Source organism: Triticum urartu, chromosome 1 (assembly GCF_003073215.2).
Source record: "Triticum urartu cultivar G1812 chromosome 1, Tu2.1, whole genome shotgun sequence".
NCBI lineage: Eukaryota > Viridiplantae > Streptophyta > Magnoliopsida > Poales > Poaceae > Triticum > Triticum urartu.
This window is the reverse complement of record NC_053022.1, coordinates 423,359,134-423,374,502: the sequence shown is the minus strand read 5'-3', so window position 1 is coordinate 423,374,502 and position 15,369 is coordinate 423,359,134. Positions and strand designations below refer to the sequence as shown.

Below are 15,369 nucleotides of genomic sequence, written 5' to 3'. Positions count from 1 at the left end.
AGTGTGTGATTGCTACTCTATTATAAATCCTTCGAGTACTGTGTGTGTCAGCATTACCGATCCAGGGATGACACTGAAGCACAGAGACTTGACCATTTGAGGTTGGGTCGCTGCACCTCGTGGCGGCGAAGTTTCATCCCGAGAGCTTGCCTATGATTTTTTTCCAGGGCAAAAGACTTCATATAGCCAAAGATGGGCACCGGGGCCTGTCAGGGGGCCCATGAGACAGGGGGCGCGCCCCCCACCCTCGTGGATGGTGGGTGGCCCCCTGTGGTGCTTCCTTCATTCAATATTTTTTATATATTCTAAAAATGACTCCCATGGAGTTTCAGGACTATTGGAGTTGTGCAGAATAGGTCTCTAATATTTGCTCCTTTTCCAGCCCAGAATTCGAGCTTCCGGCATTCTCCCTCTTCGTGTAAACCTTGTAAAATAAGAGAGAATAAGCATAAGTATTGTGACATAATGTGTAATAACAGCCTATAATTCAATAAATATCGATATAAAAGCATGATGCAAAATGGACGTATCAATGATCTTCCCGATTCATTAATGGTGTGCATACTTTTCTGCTTGCAGCTGAGGCAAACAAGCGGACGAATGGTTTTATGTGTTGTCCATGTGCTGTCTGTAAGAATTCACGTCTACCTGTTTACTCTAACTCAAGAACCATTCACGTCCACCTGTTTACGTCCGATTTCATGTCCGCCTATAACTGTTGGACCAAGCACGGAGAAAGAGGGGTTCTAATGGAAGAGAATGAAGAAGAAGAAGAAGAAGAAGAGGATGATGACAACTATCCTGGCCATGGGTTCCCTGAATACGATGGTACTACAATAGGGGAAGAAGCTGAGCCGGCAATGGGGGAAGAAGCTGAAGAATACTCAATCGTGAAGGGGATGATCGACAGGTAATTTTAATCGTTATCGCACTATGTCCGCCTCTTTAGTTCATTTCCTGATATCAACTAATTAATAACTCCTTTATTTATTTTCTTTGACAAAAGTTCATCAAATAGGTTCAAGGCCCATGGAAACAAAAACTGACATGGGTGCGACTCAAGGTAGTTAAGTAGTACTAGCTACGTCCGTGCATCTCTTTAATTCTAGTTTCAATACCATTATCATGTTTAATTAATTATTATCTGGTTGAATTCTATTCTCATAAAGTGCATGAGGCAGGCGTCGGGGAATAATTTATGTGCATACTACATTTGCGAGAACATTCACATTATGATGTCCGAAAGGACCAAATCTGCAAGACAACTTTGGGTACGTTTGCTAGAACACTATTCACAATTTTTATATCATTATCTAATATATATACACACAAAAAAAATATTCATATTGATCTCTCTTTAAAGATGTCGGAGATGCGGTATGAGCTCCTACCAAAGGATCGCATACGAGCACTTCAAGAGGAACTGACGGGATTTTTGTTTGACCAGGTCATAGATCTCGAAGGAGAATACCATTACACCTAATGCCTGCTTGTAATGATCTATAAATTGTAGGAGAAATTATATATATATATATATGTGTGTGTATGAATGGTCGTACGAAATTGTATGATATATGATTGGTCGTACGAGAAATTCTATTATATATGACGTGTACAGTATGTGGTAGTAGTGACACTTGACGACTCCAGTAGCGTAAAATATGTTTGAAATGAAAAACAATTAAATGGAAAACATGAAACAAAAAGGAAAAATAAATATTAATTCATAAACCCTAAAACCCTAAACCCCTAAACCTCTAGTCCTGGTTGGTGTCACCAACTGGGACTAAAGGTCCCCCAGCCCCCAGCGCGGGCTCGTGTCACGTGGTGGTCCTTTGATACCGGACCGTGACGAACCGGGACTAAGGGGGGGAGCGCCCCCTAGTCCCGGCTGATTCTACACTGGTGTTTACTTCTAGTTATTTACTTGCATCTCTTATTCAAGTTCCATCACTTTACACCGCAATCTTTTTTGGGAATGATATAAACTGGAGTAGTACTTCCATGAAAGGGTGATTCAACTAGCCATGTACACATTCAGGGCATCAACACTTTAGAGACATCCAATTGGAAAGTTGTATGTTAGCTTGTGGATTGACGACATGGTTAATTTTACCAGCAAGACAACATAAAAGCTATTGGAGTGCCCTAAATTCTCTTTTTTCCAAAGAGCACGCTAGGAACTAATGTTCGTTAATTACTAGCTGCATAATCTAATGCAATCTCTCCACACGAGGTTTCTCGGTTCTGCCATCTTGGCTAGCCAGCCCAATAAACCCGAATAGAGGGAGGAATTCTCTATATATTTCGTATGTCGATAATGCGCCTCGGGTCTTGCTACCAAGTGGGAGGATGAAATCTCGTGCGATGATGGCTTGGAGACTGGTAAAGTATTTATGTACATTTCAACAGAATCTCCTGATCCTCACTAGTGTATGTGGTGTATTTCCGGCAACCATCAATGACATACATCACAATTCACATATTCCAACAATATTGTTCACATAATTTCAAGATATGTGTATCACAAATACTATTTATTTCAAGAATCACGAATTTAAGATATCATTGTTAATGCATAGATCATGGACACTGAAATAAGAAATCAAATAGAAAACATGTACTTCTATGTTAAAATCAAAAGAATTGCTCATTTCCACCTTACAAATTCATGGAATCAAGAGTCAATAATTAAAATTTACGTGTTGAGGATCAAGTTTCAATAATGATAATTTTAGTATCTGCATTTTCAAGGATTTTGAGCTTCAAACATTGAAAAATTGTGGTGATGCCCAAAGTCGGATTCTGATTCAATATTAACTAGCAGGGGCACCCGCGCATTTGCGCAGCTAGATGTACTACTAGTTGTTATATTTGTGTTTTTGCAGCATATTGGTTTTAAAATCATTTTACATAATATTGTCTTTGAAAATATGTTGTGCATACGGTGGTAGACAACTAATTATGAAAAAAAGTTGTGGCTCAAGTAAAACATGCAAGAACTTATTGTGCATTGTTTTTCAGTTATTTATTTTCCCACTAAAGGTTGATACTTGATTTCGTAAGCTACGATATTGGCATTTCATATATCGTTGAAAAGATATAGAATTTTTATTGCCTAACCATTTTTTCTATACTCGCTATATTTCCATAGTGCATAAAATTTGTACAAAGCCCTGCATATTCTTAGATATACAAACTTGTTGTGGCGATTCGTGCATCCGTACGTCTCTGCTCCACTCACATAAATCTCTTTTTATACTATCAGAGAGACACATGGTTATACATCTAAGAACCCATATACATTTATCAGTTCATCGAGAAATAAAATTTGGGGACACCTTAATTCAAAAATAAACAGAAAGGTGTGCAGTTTACGTTTTAATTATTTAGGAATCCACAATTGGAATTTTCGGACAAACATGCAAACTTCTAAAATATGTGCTTTCCAAATCAAGGGGCTCAGGCACAATGCAGTGTGTATGAATTGTATATGAATACATAAAAATGGATTTCTTTGTCCACATAATAACATTTTTATCCACTGTATATAGGTCATATATGATAAATATGATCTATTTATTCATCTAATAAAAAGTTTAATCTACATACACTATGAATTTTTAAAAACCATTTGAGTCATGAACATGGTAGTACTCTTGTTTGTAAGTATAAAGGACAACATTCGAGTGCGAACATTTGCGTGATAGGGTGGACGGGCCAGCATGCACCATCCACATTGCGCCGATTGATCTAATGCGCACGCTGTATCGAGCGTGGCCTCCCGATCAAATGGCCAACACTCCATCGGCGCTGGACTGAATATAGATAGATGGTGCTTTAGATGTTGACTTGATACCCAACATGTATATTTGGCGTCTTTCATATATATTTATGCTGCTAGAAAAGTTTGAATTTTTATAGTGTGAGATAAATATTTTGTGCTAATTGGGACGATGATAACATTTTTTACATACATTACGTCCGTGTTATCAATTAGTTTCTTTTACATTTACAAATTATAATTTTGATTGCTTCTCTTTTTTCCATCGATCGGGCTGCACATTGTTGTCTTGTTCCGATTAGACCATAATTTGCAGCTAGCTTAATGACGTTTGGCGACTTCCTTTTATCTTGACGGGACTTGGCCTTTTTTCATTGGACCCTAGTCCTTTTGGCTTTGCACATACGCACTACTCCTGAGAGACTAGGACATCATTTCTATGTATGGAACCGAACAAGACTTAATTCAAAACTTTCTTTTTTCATGTGGTGATGGAGTATACATGCTATATCACTACTGCAGGATGTTGCTAACGCAACACTACGATCAGAGATCCTTTGATGAAACTGTGTGCGATGCATTAATCGCAAACGGTGATGTAAAAAAACCGTCAAAAAAGATGCAAAACGTTTGCGATGGCGGAGTCATCAAACACGGTTCCAATTTTAGTTACGTGTGCGACGTAGGGCATACGGTTCAGTTCAATTAACTGTTTACGATAAGGAAAAAGAACAGAAACGGACAGACAGATGAAGGCGTGTGTGATATACGGCATACAGATCACTCAGATGAACTGTTTGTGATGAGGCGGAACATCAGAAACAGGCAGCCAGATGAAGGTGTATGATATACGACATACAATTCACTCGGATAAACTGTTTGTGATTAGGCAACACAAAAAAAGGTCAGTCAGATCAAAGTGTGTGATATATACAACATACGATTCATTGCGATAACTGTAGAGGAACATGGCCGTTGCATCCTCGAGCTAGTGAACTTCGATGAAATAGCCAACTTGAAGCTCAAGATCGCGCTCCACATGTACCGCGAGCGTGTCGACCGCTTGGAAGAATCCCTGCACAACTTCAGGCATAGCCAAGAGCTACCATAGGCAAGGGTTGCTGGTCATGGTCTCATGGACGTGTTTTATTTTGTTGAGTCGTTTCGACGTGGATTGCTATGTATTCACAGCAATCATAATATTACTTTGTTTATTGCTTTGTTTCAGTGTGTACTCTGTTTTCCGTTCTTATATGTTCTGTTTCAGTGTGTGTACATACGCTTTTCATTCTGTATATGTGGATGATAAAAGCTAAATACAAATTAGTATAAAAAATAGATAGAAAACGGAATTAATAATATATATATATATATATATATTAATTGCATTAGTTCATCACATAATATATATAATATCATCACATATAAGTGATGATACTTAACTACTAGATACAATGCATAAAATTGAAAACAAACAATACTAAAACTAATAATCCCTCATAAGGGCAGTATTCTGGCAACCCCTCGCCAGCAGCTCCCTGGTGCGCGGCATCTTCCCAGCGCAGAGGCAGTACAACGCCTTCTCCGCCTCGCAGCGCTTGACGTACCGGTCTGCCTCTTGCTGGAGGACAAGCGCGAATGATCTTGCCATTTTGTTGGGAGCCCACTGGAGCTCCTTGTCGGTGGCACACTGGAGCTTATCGGTCCACCTCCAAGCAGCGATGAGGCACCTAGCGCCTTTGACCTTCCTCGTGAAGTACCCGTATGTCTTCGTACACCTCCTCCGCACGACGACGCCCCGCCCCCAAAGCTCCACCGCCTCCTTTTTCCAAGCGGCATCATGGGCTTCACAGGCCGCGTGGTACCTGGCTTCCTCTTTCGCCGCCTCCTTCTTGAACACCACTTGCCTGATTTTCTCAGCCGGCGGCAACGACTTCTATAAACAAAGATTGTATTGGACCCAAAACTAATCCAAAGTTGGGGGGGGGGGGGTCCGGCGCAACCTCGTCCGGCGGGGCGTAGGGGTCCTCCCCGTCGCTGCTCTTCGACTGAGCGTTCTTGGGGGGCTGCGACTCCTCGTCAGCGCGTGGGCAAATCGGTGGCGCCATGGCAGAGATTTGAGAGAGAGAGAGAGAAAGAGGGCGAGCTTGGGGAGGATGTAGATGAGAATGCAAGCGGGACGACATGAGCAAGGTAGTATTTATTGTTAGCTGGAATCTAGATCGACGGAAACAGTACACATGCCAGTCGCCGGAATTTATGAGTACTGTAGTTTGAATTACACACGATTCCCGTAGCAAAATCCGTGTGTGAACTTAATAGCTGAAGGTTTCCAATACAGAACCGTGTCTGATTAATAACCCCCGCCATTCACCTTACAAACCTTGAGGTGTGAAATAGAGTGCCAATCGTGTGGGTGCCGGTTGTCTTGATAGATCTTTACATTTTCATTTTTGAACACCGGATATTTACATTGTCTGATAATTTTTTAACTCGCACACAAGTACACAAAAAGATGATTTTTCAAACCGTTATGATTAGTCGTTGCATGTAGATGTAGTTCAGATTTGAATCACGGTCATTAAATGGCTAGAGAATCAATTAAATGTCTTTAAAAGTCAAATGACCCCTGAAAATTTCCAAATTTTCACATGGCAGTTGTATTAGTGCACGTTAAATATAGAAAAATAAAATAAAGGCCATAAGGGGAAGCTATCTGCCGTTGGTCATCAAACATGCATTGTTCCCTCTCAGAACCACGAGCCTTCTAGTGAGTTGCTTCGGTTTTGTGACGGGTGTGTTTCCAAACTTTCGTCAAACATGCCAAAAAATTTATCACATCATATTGGTGGCATGACATTATATCAAGCAAGGTTTCATGTTTTCTGATCTTTTTTTAATTTTTTTGAATTTAAATGCCATGGCACTCCATGCTTAATTGTGTCATAGCCGTTAGACTAATATGTTTGAAAATTCCTTCTAATTTACTGCACATGGAATTAAATCGCACATAAGTACACAAAATATGACTTTTCAAATCGTTATGGTTAGCTGTTGCATATACATGTAGTTCAAATTTGAATTACAGTCATTAAATGGCTAGAAAATCACTTAAATGTCTTAACAGGTCAAATGACCCTTGAAATTTTCCAAAATTTGACATGACAGTTGTATTACTACTACAAATTTTCTCGTACATTTAAAACACCATTCGTTGCCACTTTACTCCAAAATTCGTCTTTCACAGCTAATAAAAAATATCAACAACACCACACACAGTTTTTTGTAGGAACCGTTTGCGGTGAAAATTCCTGAGTCTATTTAAGTCTTCCTCCTTAAGCTTCGCCAACTCGTCTACTCCAATGCCGGCAACCCTTGAATCCACGAATCCCGATCCCCATTCCGGCAACCCCTTCTTGCAAAGATGACGTTGTGGAAACGCTTCGTGAAGACCCGTACGATGGCCGCGTCCTCCCCGAGCACCGCCGCCTGCGCCGAGAGCATGGCCGCCTACGCCGAGAGTGTCGCCGCATCTGCATAGAGCGCGGCCGCATCCGCCGAGAGGGCGTCTGAGGCAACCGTCAGGGCAGCTGCAAACACCGAGAGCGCTCGAGCTGTCGTCCATGCCGCCGATGTCGCCCTGGCCTGGGTCGAGGCCATCCATGCTAAGATCGAGGACGCACACACCAAGATATTCCAGGCCACCTCAGAATCCAGCATGCAACCCACGTCCGAAAAGGTGGCGGTGTCCATGGAGCACCTGCTTCCTCATGAGATCGCCGAGCGGGAGCTAGAGAGGCAGTAGGCGGCGGAGATCAAGGAGCGTTGGGAGGAGGAGTTGCGCGTGGCCGAGGTCGAGGTAGAGAAGAGTCTGTCCATCGAGGAATCGGCGGTGGAGTGCCAACGCGAGCTCTGGCGCAGTCACTACTATGAGTACTACAACCTTGAGGGCGGCGCCGAGGACGAGGATGCGGTCAACTTCAGCAGGGGGGACGAGGAGTCCACCAACGGTGGCATGTCGCCAGGACAAGTCATCGACATCTCATTTGACATCGATGATGCACAGGCCGACGCGGCGTCAGATTTGTTAAAATTATGCATACTTAGGCTTTGTTTCTAATGCTGGTCTTTTGTTAGAGCAATGTTTATGTCAACTGGCTCTGTTTAATTACTAAAATTACGCGATTCGGTAAGTGTGGTCTGCGTGCTGTATGCTCTTTTATGTGCCCAAATTAGCAAGCGATCTTAAATTATGCAATGACGTACCCAGGAAAATTTCCACCAAAATTTCAATTATCAAACTCATCCCATGCACGTAAAGCAGAGGAAAATCGTTTGCAGTGCACATAATCGTTCAAAGTGAATGGTGTCCGGCGGCACCGCGCGGAAAGTTTCCCTCCACATTTTAAATTTTTTGTCCTACGCCGAAATATCTACCCCCGACCCCGTTCCCCACCCCCTTTTCCCCTGACCACAAGTCACATTTCCCCTGTTTCCTCCTTCCTTCGTTCCTTCCTTCCTAAGCTATAGCCGCTTCCTCGCTCTCGCCGTCTCACATCCTACCGCCGGGGTCGCCATGGTCTTCTTCAATGACCTCTCCGACGATGACTCCTTCACCACCCAGGTATGCCTCTCTTCTCTCTCTCGGGCTATGACTTGGAATGAAGTATTTTAATCCGGCGGTCGATTTGAGTCATTTATTCCTCTTGTAGCTCCCTAGGACCATCAGTTGCAATGAATGGAGCGCGGTGGCTGAAGATTCGTCTGCTCATTGTCACCATCAATCTCCATGCGTGAAGCTAGTTCCGTTTGAATCTGTGGACAGTGGGAGGAAGTATCTGGCATGTGCAGAGAAGGTTAGACCCTCTTTTGTTGCTAGAAATCATTTGTTAGATGTGATTCAGACACTGTCACGGTCCCAACCCATTCATACCACACCTTCAACTAAACGCATCCTAAGACAGTGTCACAGTTTATACCTAGTATCTAAAAATGTTGCCATTTCATCAGCAGTGCAATTAGAAAATTATTTGGCACTGCTTCGGCAGTTTGTGCAGCCAACTTTAGTCCACACATCTGAGCAGCCAAGCAGTAAAATACTAAATCTTTATGGCACGAAGGAACTGGGCATCGGAGCAACTAGGTGCTCCGGAGTCTGGGTCCCTGATTTTTTTTCCGCTGCATCAACTCGCCAGTGCAGAGCACCGGTGCGAGATGTAGCACCAGTTGTCTTTACACCGGTTTAGTGCTATTAGTTGTATGTTACTAAATTTGTGCATGTACACACCTATTAGTATCAATTTGCTGTCATCCAAACACTGTCGTTATGCTATTGCAGTTATATTTACGTTCCTTATAAAATATTCAATTTGTTATTTATAGTACATGAGTAAGAACTTGTAGCGTTGTTGTAGTTAATTATAGCTTCTGATGTTTCAGAATTTGGTTATTGTCTCAGTAGCAATTAATTCATTTACACATTGATCTTTTTGAGAAGATATGTCATAATTAACTTGTTTCTTCAGTTCTTCAAAATAAGTATTGGTGATTTTCTATGTTTCTATAAACCCATTTTCCCTACAATTGTTACTGATCTAGTTTTAAATATTATAGGATGAACGGAAGTGTTCTTACTTGGAGTGGGTTGATTAAGAGTGGCCACAGTCTTTGAAGATGTGCCTAGCAAAGCTCTGGAGCATGTATGAGGAAGAGAACAGGGGTAGGCTTAGAGAAAGTGTTGTCAATGCTGAAGAATATTTGAAGATGCGAGATAAAAAGAGGAAGGTGGAGAATGAGATCAGATTTTTTAAATCATACTTTGCTAAGATGGTGTTGGCGAAGGAGGAGGCACTTTCCCAGTTGGCCAGTGCAAAATAGGTTCTCACTGAACTGGAAGCGGAGATGGATAAGACGAGTCTGGATGATCTCGATTAGGGAAATGAATATATTGTTCTAATATTGTTCTTATGAAGCTGAACTAGCTATATGTTGTACTTTGTTGTTTTCAGGTAGTTATCGTACTGTGATGGTAAAATATATTGCATGATATGAAATTGGCAAACAGCTGTTCGATATGAAATGTGAATTTTCGTAATATTGGAATTATTAATTATAAACTAATAAACCTGCTAAATGGGTCATGGAACTTTGCAAACGGTTCTAACAATAAAAGCGTTTGTGATTAATAGCCCAATGCCACACAGTTTTTTCATCAAATCGTGTGTGATATAGTTGAATAAAAGCAAACGGTTAACCAAGGTAGAACGTGTGTGATAGTTACACCTATCACGTACGAGTCTATGTATAAAACTGTGTGTGATGTACATACGAACGGAAATGTTTTCCCTGAATTGACTGTGTGAGATGTACATACGAACGAAAACGTTTTCCCTGAATTGACTTTGTGGGATGTACATAAAAACGGAAAAGTATTCCTTGAATTGACTGTGTGGAATGTACATAACAAATAGAAACTTTTGTTTGAAATTAACTGTGTGGGATGTACATACGAACGAAAACGATTGGGTTTCAATGCCTTGCCCGACCGCACACAAGCTCATTTTGCCGAGCGTGTGTGCCAGGAGGGCCTATCCTTGACGATTTCTGGGTCATGTTGGAAAGGACCCCATATCGCCCACACTCACTTGACGACGGTTCCAAATGCCGTCGTGGAAAGGGGTTAAAATCCGTTTTTATAGCACCTCGCTGTATTAGTGTATGGTTGTACGTGGCTTTAAGAAAAAAAGAACATATATGGTTGTACGTGTTAGATCCAAAATTGACACACACTGTTATGTTGTATGTATCTATATACCTTTAAATATGAGCCGTTCTAATTAAAATCAAGAGAGCATAATTCTTTAGCTTATGTGGATTAACGTGGTGTTTCATTTGTCTTATGTTTTAATTATATAATTATATCCCTGAAAAATATAATTATATAATATATATATTTATTATTATTTCTATATATGCATGTGCATACGTTGGTCATGCATGAGTTGCTATCCTAGTCAAATCACATCCGGATTACAACGTGTGTTTCCTACTGCTATCCCAGTCTCAATACAACTGGATTGATTCATGTTTTTCGTGTGCATACCTTATGCTTATATGCATATAGCGTGAGAACATAGTAGTTTAATATTACATGTACATATATATTACAATGTTGTGTAACCTTTAAATCTCAGCCATTATTATTCTAATCGAACGGTGTAAAAATATTGGCATATATGGACGAATGTGATGTCTTATTTTTCTCTTGTTTTAAGTATATAATATATTAGATTGCTACTCTCTCTGTCCGGAATTACTTGTCGTCAAGACGAATAAAAATGAATGTATCTAGAACTAAAATACGTCTAGATACATCCATTTCTCCAACAAGTAATTACGGACGAAGTAAGTATGTTTTATAGTTTAATATATAAGTGTAATATTTAAATTTTGACAACCCGCAGTTTTTTCCTCTAACTCAAACATATGAGTTTAGTAATTTTCTCAAGATACCATAGTTTTATACTCCCCCTCTCCCAAAATTATTTTCTTAGATTTGTCTAAATATGGATGTATCTAGTTACGTTAGATACATCCGTATCTAAACAAATTTAAAACAAGAATTTTGGGACAGAGGGAGTATAATCAATGTGACCTGAGGCAACATGATTACACCAAAATTGTTAGTCCAAATATCATCTTCAAAACTGGTAGCCTAAAGCAACTAAATTGGGGATTGGTGGCCGATCAATATGCTATTTAAAGCAACAACACGTAATACGGTCACCTAACCGTTAGAGTGTCAATTGGAAGTCACCCATGGAACTAATGGAATGTTTAGTTGGATGTGTCTTAAAAAAAGTAGTTGGTAAGTTTTATATCTGGAAATTGGTTTAAGGCTTCTGAAGAGCCCCATTTTGTTTATGCACTAAAACAGCTAGAAATGTCAACCTCAATTGGAAAAAGGTACAATATATGCATCTTTATTGATTCTAAATAGCTTGGATCTAATATGCATTGTCCAACATGACTTAGATCATGGTATATACTAGTGCTCATATATAATAAGAAAAAGACTAGAAATGGTATCAGAAATGAAGAAAGTGATCTAAGTCATGACAGAATTTCTAGAGTTGTTCTTTCTTTAACAAAGTAATGAATTGTTCGCACTAAATAGATTGTTCTTTCTTTTTCAATTCATGACAGAATTTCTAGGATATTTTTAGGATTACTTTGTTAATTATACTATTATAGAATATTACCATTGAAGTTACAATTCATTTTATTTGTTAGAAGTCTCGATTGTCTATCTATGGATGAGCAGCATTGTTGAAATATAATCATGCCAAGCTAGCGCGAACTATGTGGTGAGGCCAGATCATAATGCCACAAATTAATCATATGTGTAACATATATTTATATTTACACAAAAAACTTATATTTTTCAGAAATAAAACTGTATTATCAATTATATATATTCATGCACTGGAGTTATATAGCATTAGTATTTGCAGTGCGACTTTGTTTAGGTAAACAACATGACTCTTTTGCGTATTTTTATTAATTTTCAAATAAATGGTGTAGAAAAGAGTTCACAACAACTTAACAAAAAACCAAAGCTATACAAACTATACAAAAGGGGAAGAGAAAACTAAAGAAAGATGGTAGGAAAAAAAGAAATTTTATATTGTGACTAGTTTCGTTAGTTCGACTGCATGAGATGAATTTGCCAGAAGAGAGGTCACTTCACTAGTAGAAAAGGGGGCAAAGGTCCAGGACGGGTCAGCCCATTAGTCCCGGTTCAGTACAGAACCGGGACCAATGGGGGCATTGGATCCGGTTCGTGAGCCCAGGGGGGCGGCCGGGCCACGTGGGCCATTGGTCCCGGTTCGTTTGGACCTTTTGGTCCCGGTTGGTGGGATGAACTGGGACCAATGGGCCTCGCTCCTGGCCCATCACCATTGGTCCCGGTTGGTGGCTTCAACCGGGACCAAAGGCTCCCCTTTAGTCCCGGTTCATGCCACCAACCGGGACCAATGAGGTGCCTATATATACCCCCTCGCGTAAGAGCAGAGCACACTGCTCTGTTTTTTCTGGCCGAGGGGGAGAGGGCTTGGTGGTGCTCTAACTCACCTCCTATGCACACAAGGTGTTCAATGGAATGCCCGAGCCACACTACTTAAGCTTTCTCCTCTCCAAGCTCGACCTCCAAGCTCCATTTTCCTCAATATTTGTCTAGGTTTAGCGGTCCGTCACGCCCTGTCCCCGTCTTCACCGTCGTCGATCACCCGCGCCGAGCTCATCGCCGGCACCACCGTGGTGAGCCTCTTGTTCTTATCTTCTTTCTGAAAGGAAAAGAAATTCTTACTTGTATGTTTACATAGATACTTGTATTATTTTATTACTTTTATTATTTCATCTTATATAGTGCGATGGTTTTGGTATCCGCCCTCGTCGGCCCTCGCCCTGTCTATGATTCGGATGTGGTATATATATTATCTTTATAACTATTGGTTCATTTATTGTTTATGAAAATTATACCGACCAACATGACATAGATTTTATTTATCTAGGATGTATGTGAACCGGAAATTCCAACCGACCCTATTATCGAGAGGTTAAATTTAGTTGAAGAAGAAAACAATTTCTTGAAGGAAAAAAATTGAGGAGGAGAAGATGATATTGGAGTTGCATGTTGCGAATGTCGTCGATGATCACAAGATCAAGATGGATGCAATGCGCTTGAAGATTAGAAGGATTAGAAAATATGCCATTCATACCGAGGCTTGGTATCATTATGCCGTTGGATCAATTGTTACCTTGGTTGCGATTATGATCGCATTTGTTTTCGCATTGAAATGTTTTACATAGTTTCAATGTATGGTTTAATTAATTAGATGCTCTGGAGAGCTATATGTTGTTAGATGAGAACTATGTATGTACTTTGGTTTTAATGTGATGATGAACTTCTATTAATTTGGACACTTAATTATATATAATGCACGCAGATGAACCGACAATGGATGTACGGTGACAGACACACCTCCGAGTACATTAAGGGCATGCATGAGTTTCTCGATGCGGCTGAGGCGAACAAGCGGAATGGTTTTATGTGTTGTCCATGCACTGAATGTGGGAATACGATGTCTTACTCTAACCGGAAAATCCTTCACTCCCACCTGCTTTACAAGGGTTTCATGCCACACTATAATGGTTGGATGAGGCACGGAGAAACAGGGGTTATGATGGAAGACGGCGAAGAACAAGAGTATGATAACAACTATGTGCCCCCTGAATACGGTGATGCTGCAATGGGGGGAGCTGGTGAAGATCAAGAGGAACCAGACGATGTGGCCAATGATGCTGCAATGGGTGAAGCTGCTGAAGATCAAGAGGAACCAGATGATGTGCCCGATGATGATGATCTCCGCCGGGTCATTGTCGATGCAAGGACGCAATGCGAAAGTCAAAAGGAGAAGCTGAAGTTCGATCGCATGTTAGAGGATCACAAAAAAGGGTTGTACCCCAATTGCGAAGATGGCAACACAAAGCTCGGTGCCGTACTGGAATTGCTGTAGTGGAAGGCAGAGAATGTTGTGCCTGACAAAGGATTTGAGAAGCTACTGAAAATATTGAAGAAGAAGCTTCCAAAGGATAACGAATTGTCCGACAGTACATACACAGCAAAGAAGGTCGTATGCCCTCTAGGATTGGAGGTGGAGAAGATACATGCATGCCCTAATGAATGCATCCTCTACCGCGGTGCATACAAGGATCTGAACGCATGCCCGGTATGCGGTGCATTGCGGTATAAGATCAGACGAGATGACCCTAGTGATGTTGATGGCGAGCCCCCCAGGAAGAGGGTTTCTGCGAAGGTGATGTGGTATGCTCCTATAATACCACGGTTGAAACGTTTGTTCAGAAACGGAGAGCATGCCAAGTTGATGCGATGGCACAGTGAGGACCGTAAGAAAGACGGGAAGTTGAGAGCACCCGCTGACGGGTCGCAGTGGAGAAAAATCGAGAGAAAGTACTGGGATGAGTTTGCAAAGGATCCAAGGAACGTATGGTTTGCTTTAAGCGTGGATGGCATTAATCCTTTTGGGGAGCAGAGCAGCAATCACAGCACCTGGCCCGTGACTCTATGTATGTATAACCTTCCTCCTTGGATGTGCATGAAGCGGAAGTTCATTATGATGCCAGTTCTCATCCAAGGCCCTAAGCAACCCGGCAACGACATTGATGTGTACCTAAGGCCAATAGTTGAAGAACTTTTACAGCTGTGGAATGGAAACGGTGTACGTACATGGGATGAGCACAGACAGGAGGAATTTAACCTAAAGGCGTTGCTGTTCGTGACCATCAACGATTGGCCCGCTCTCAGTAACCTTTCAGGACAGACAAACAAAGGATACCACGCATGCACGCACTGTTTAGATGACACTGAAAGTATATACCTGGACAAATGCAGGAAGAATGTGTACCTGGGCCATCGTCGATTTCTTCCGACCAACCATCAATGTTGAAAGAAAGGCAAGCATTTCAAAGGCGAGGCAGATCACCGGAAGAAGTCTGCCATGCGT

At 41.1% G+C, this 15,369-nt stretch overlaps 1 pseudogene; it reads left to right on the top strand.

The window, feature by feature from the left end:
- The first annotated feature begins 8,360 nt into the window (after window positions 1–8,360).
- The window catches only part of LOC125532891, a 60,722-nt pseudogene continuing 53,713 nt past the window's right edge, over window positions 8,361–15,369 (top strand).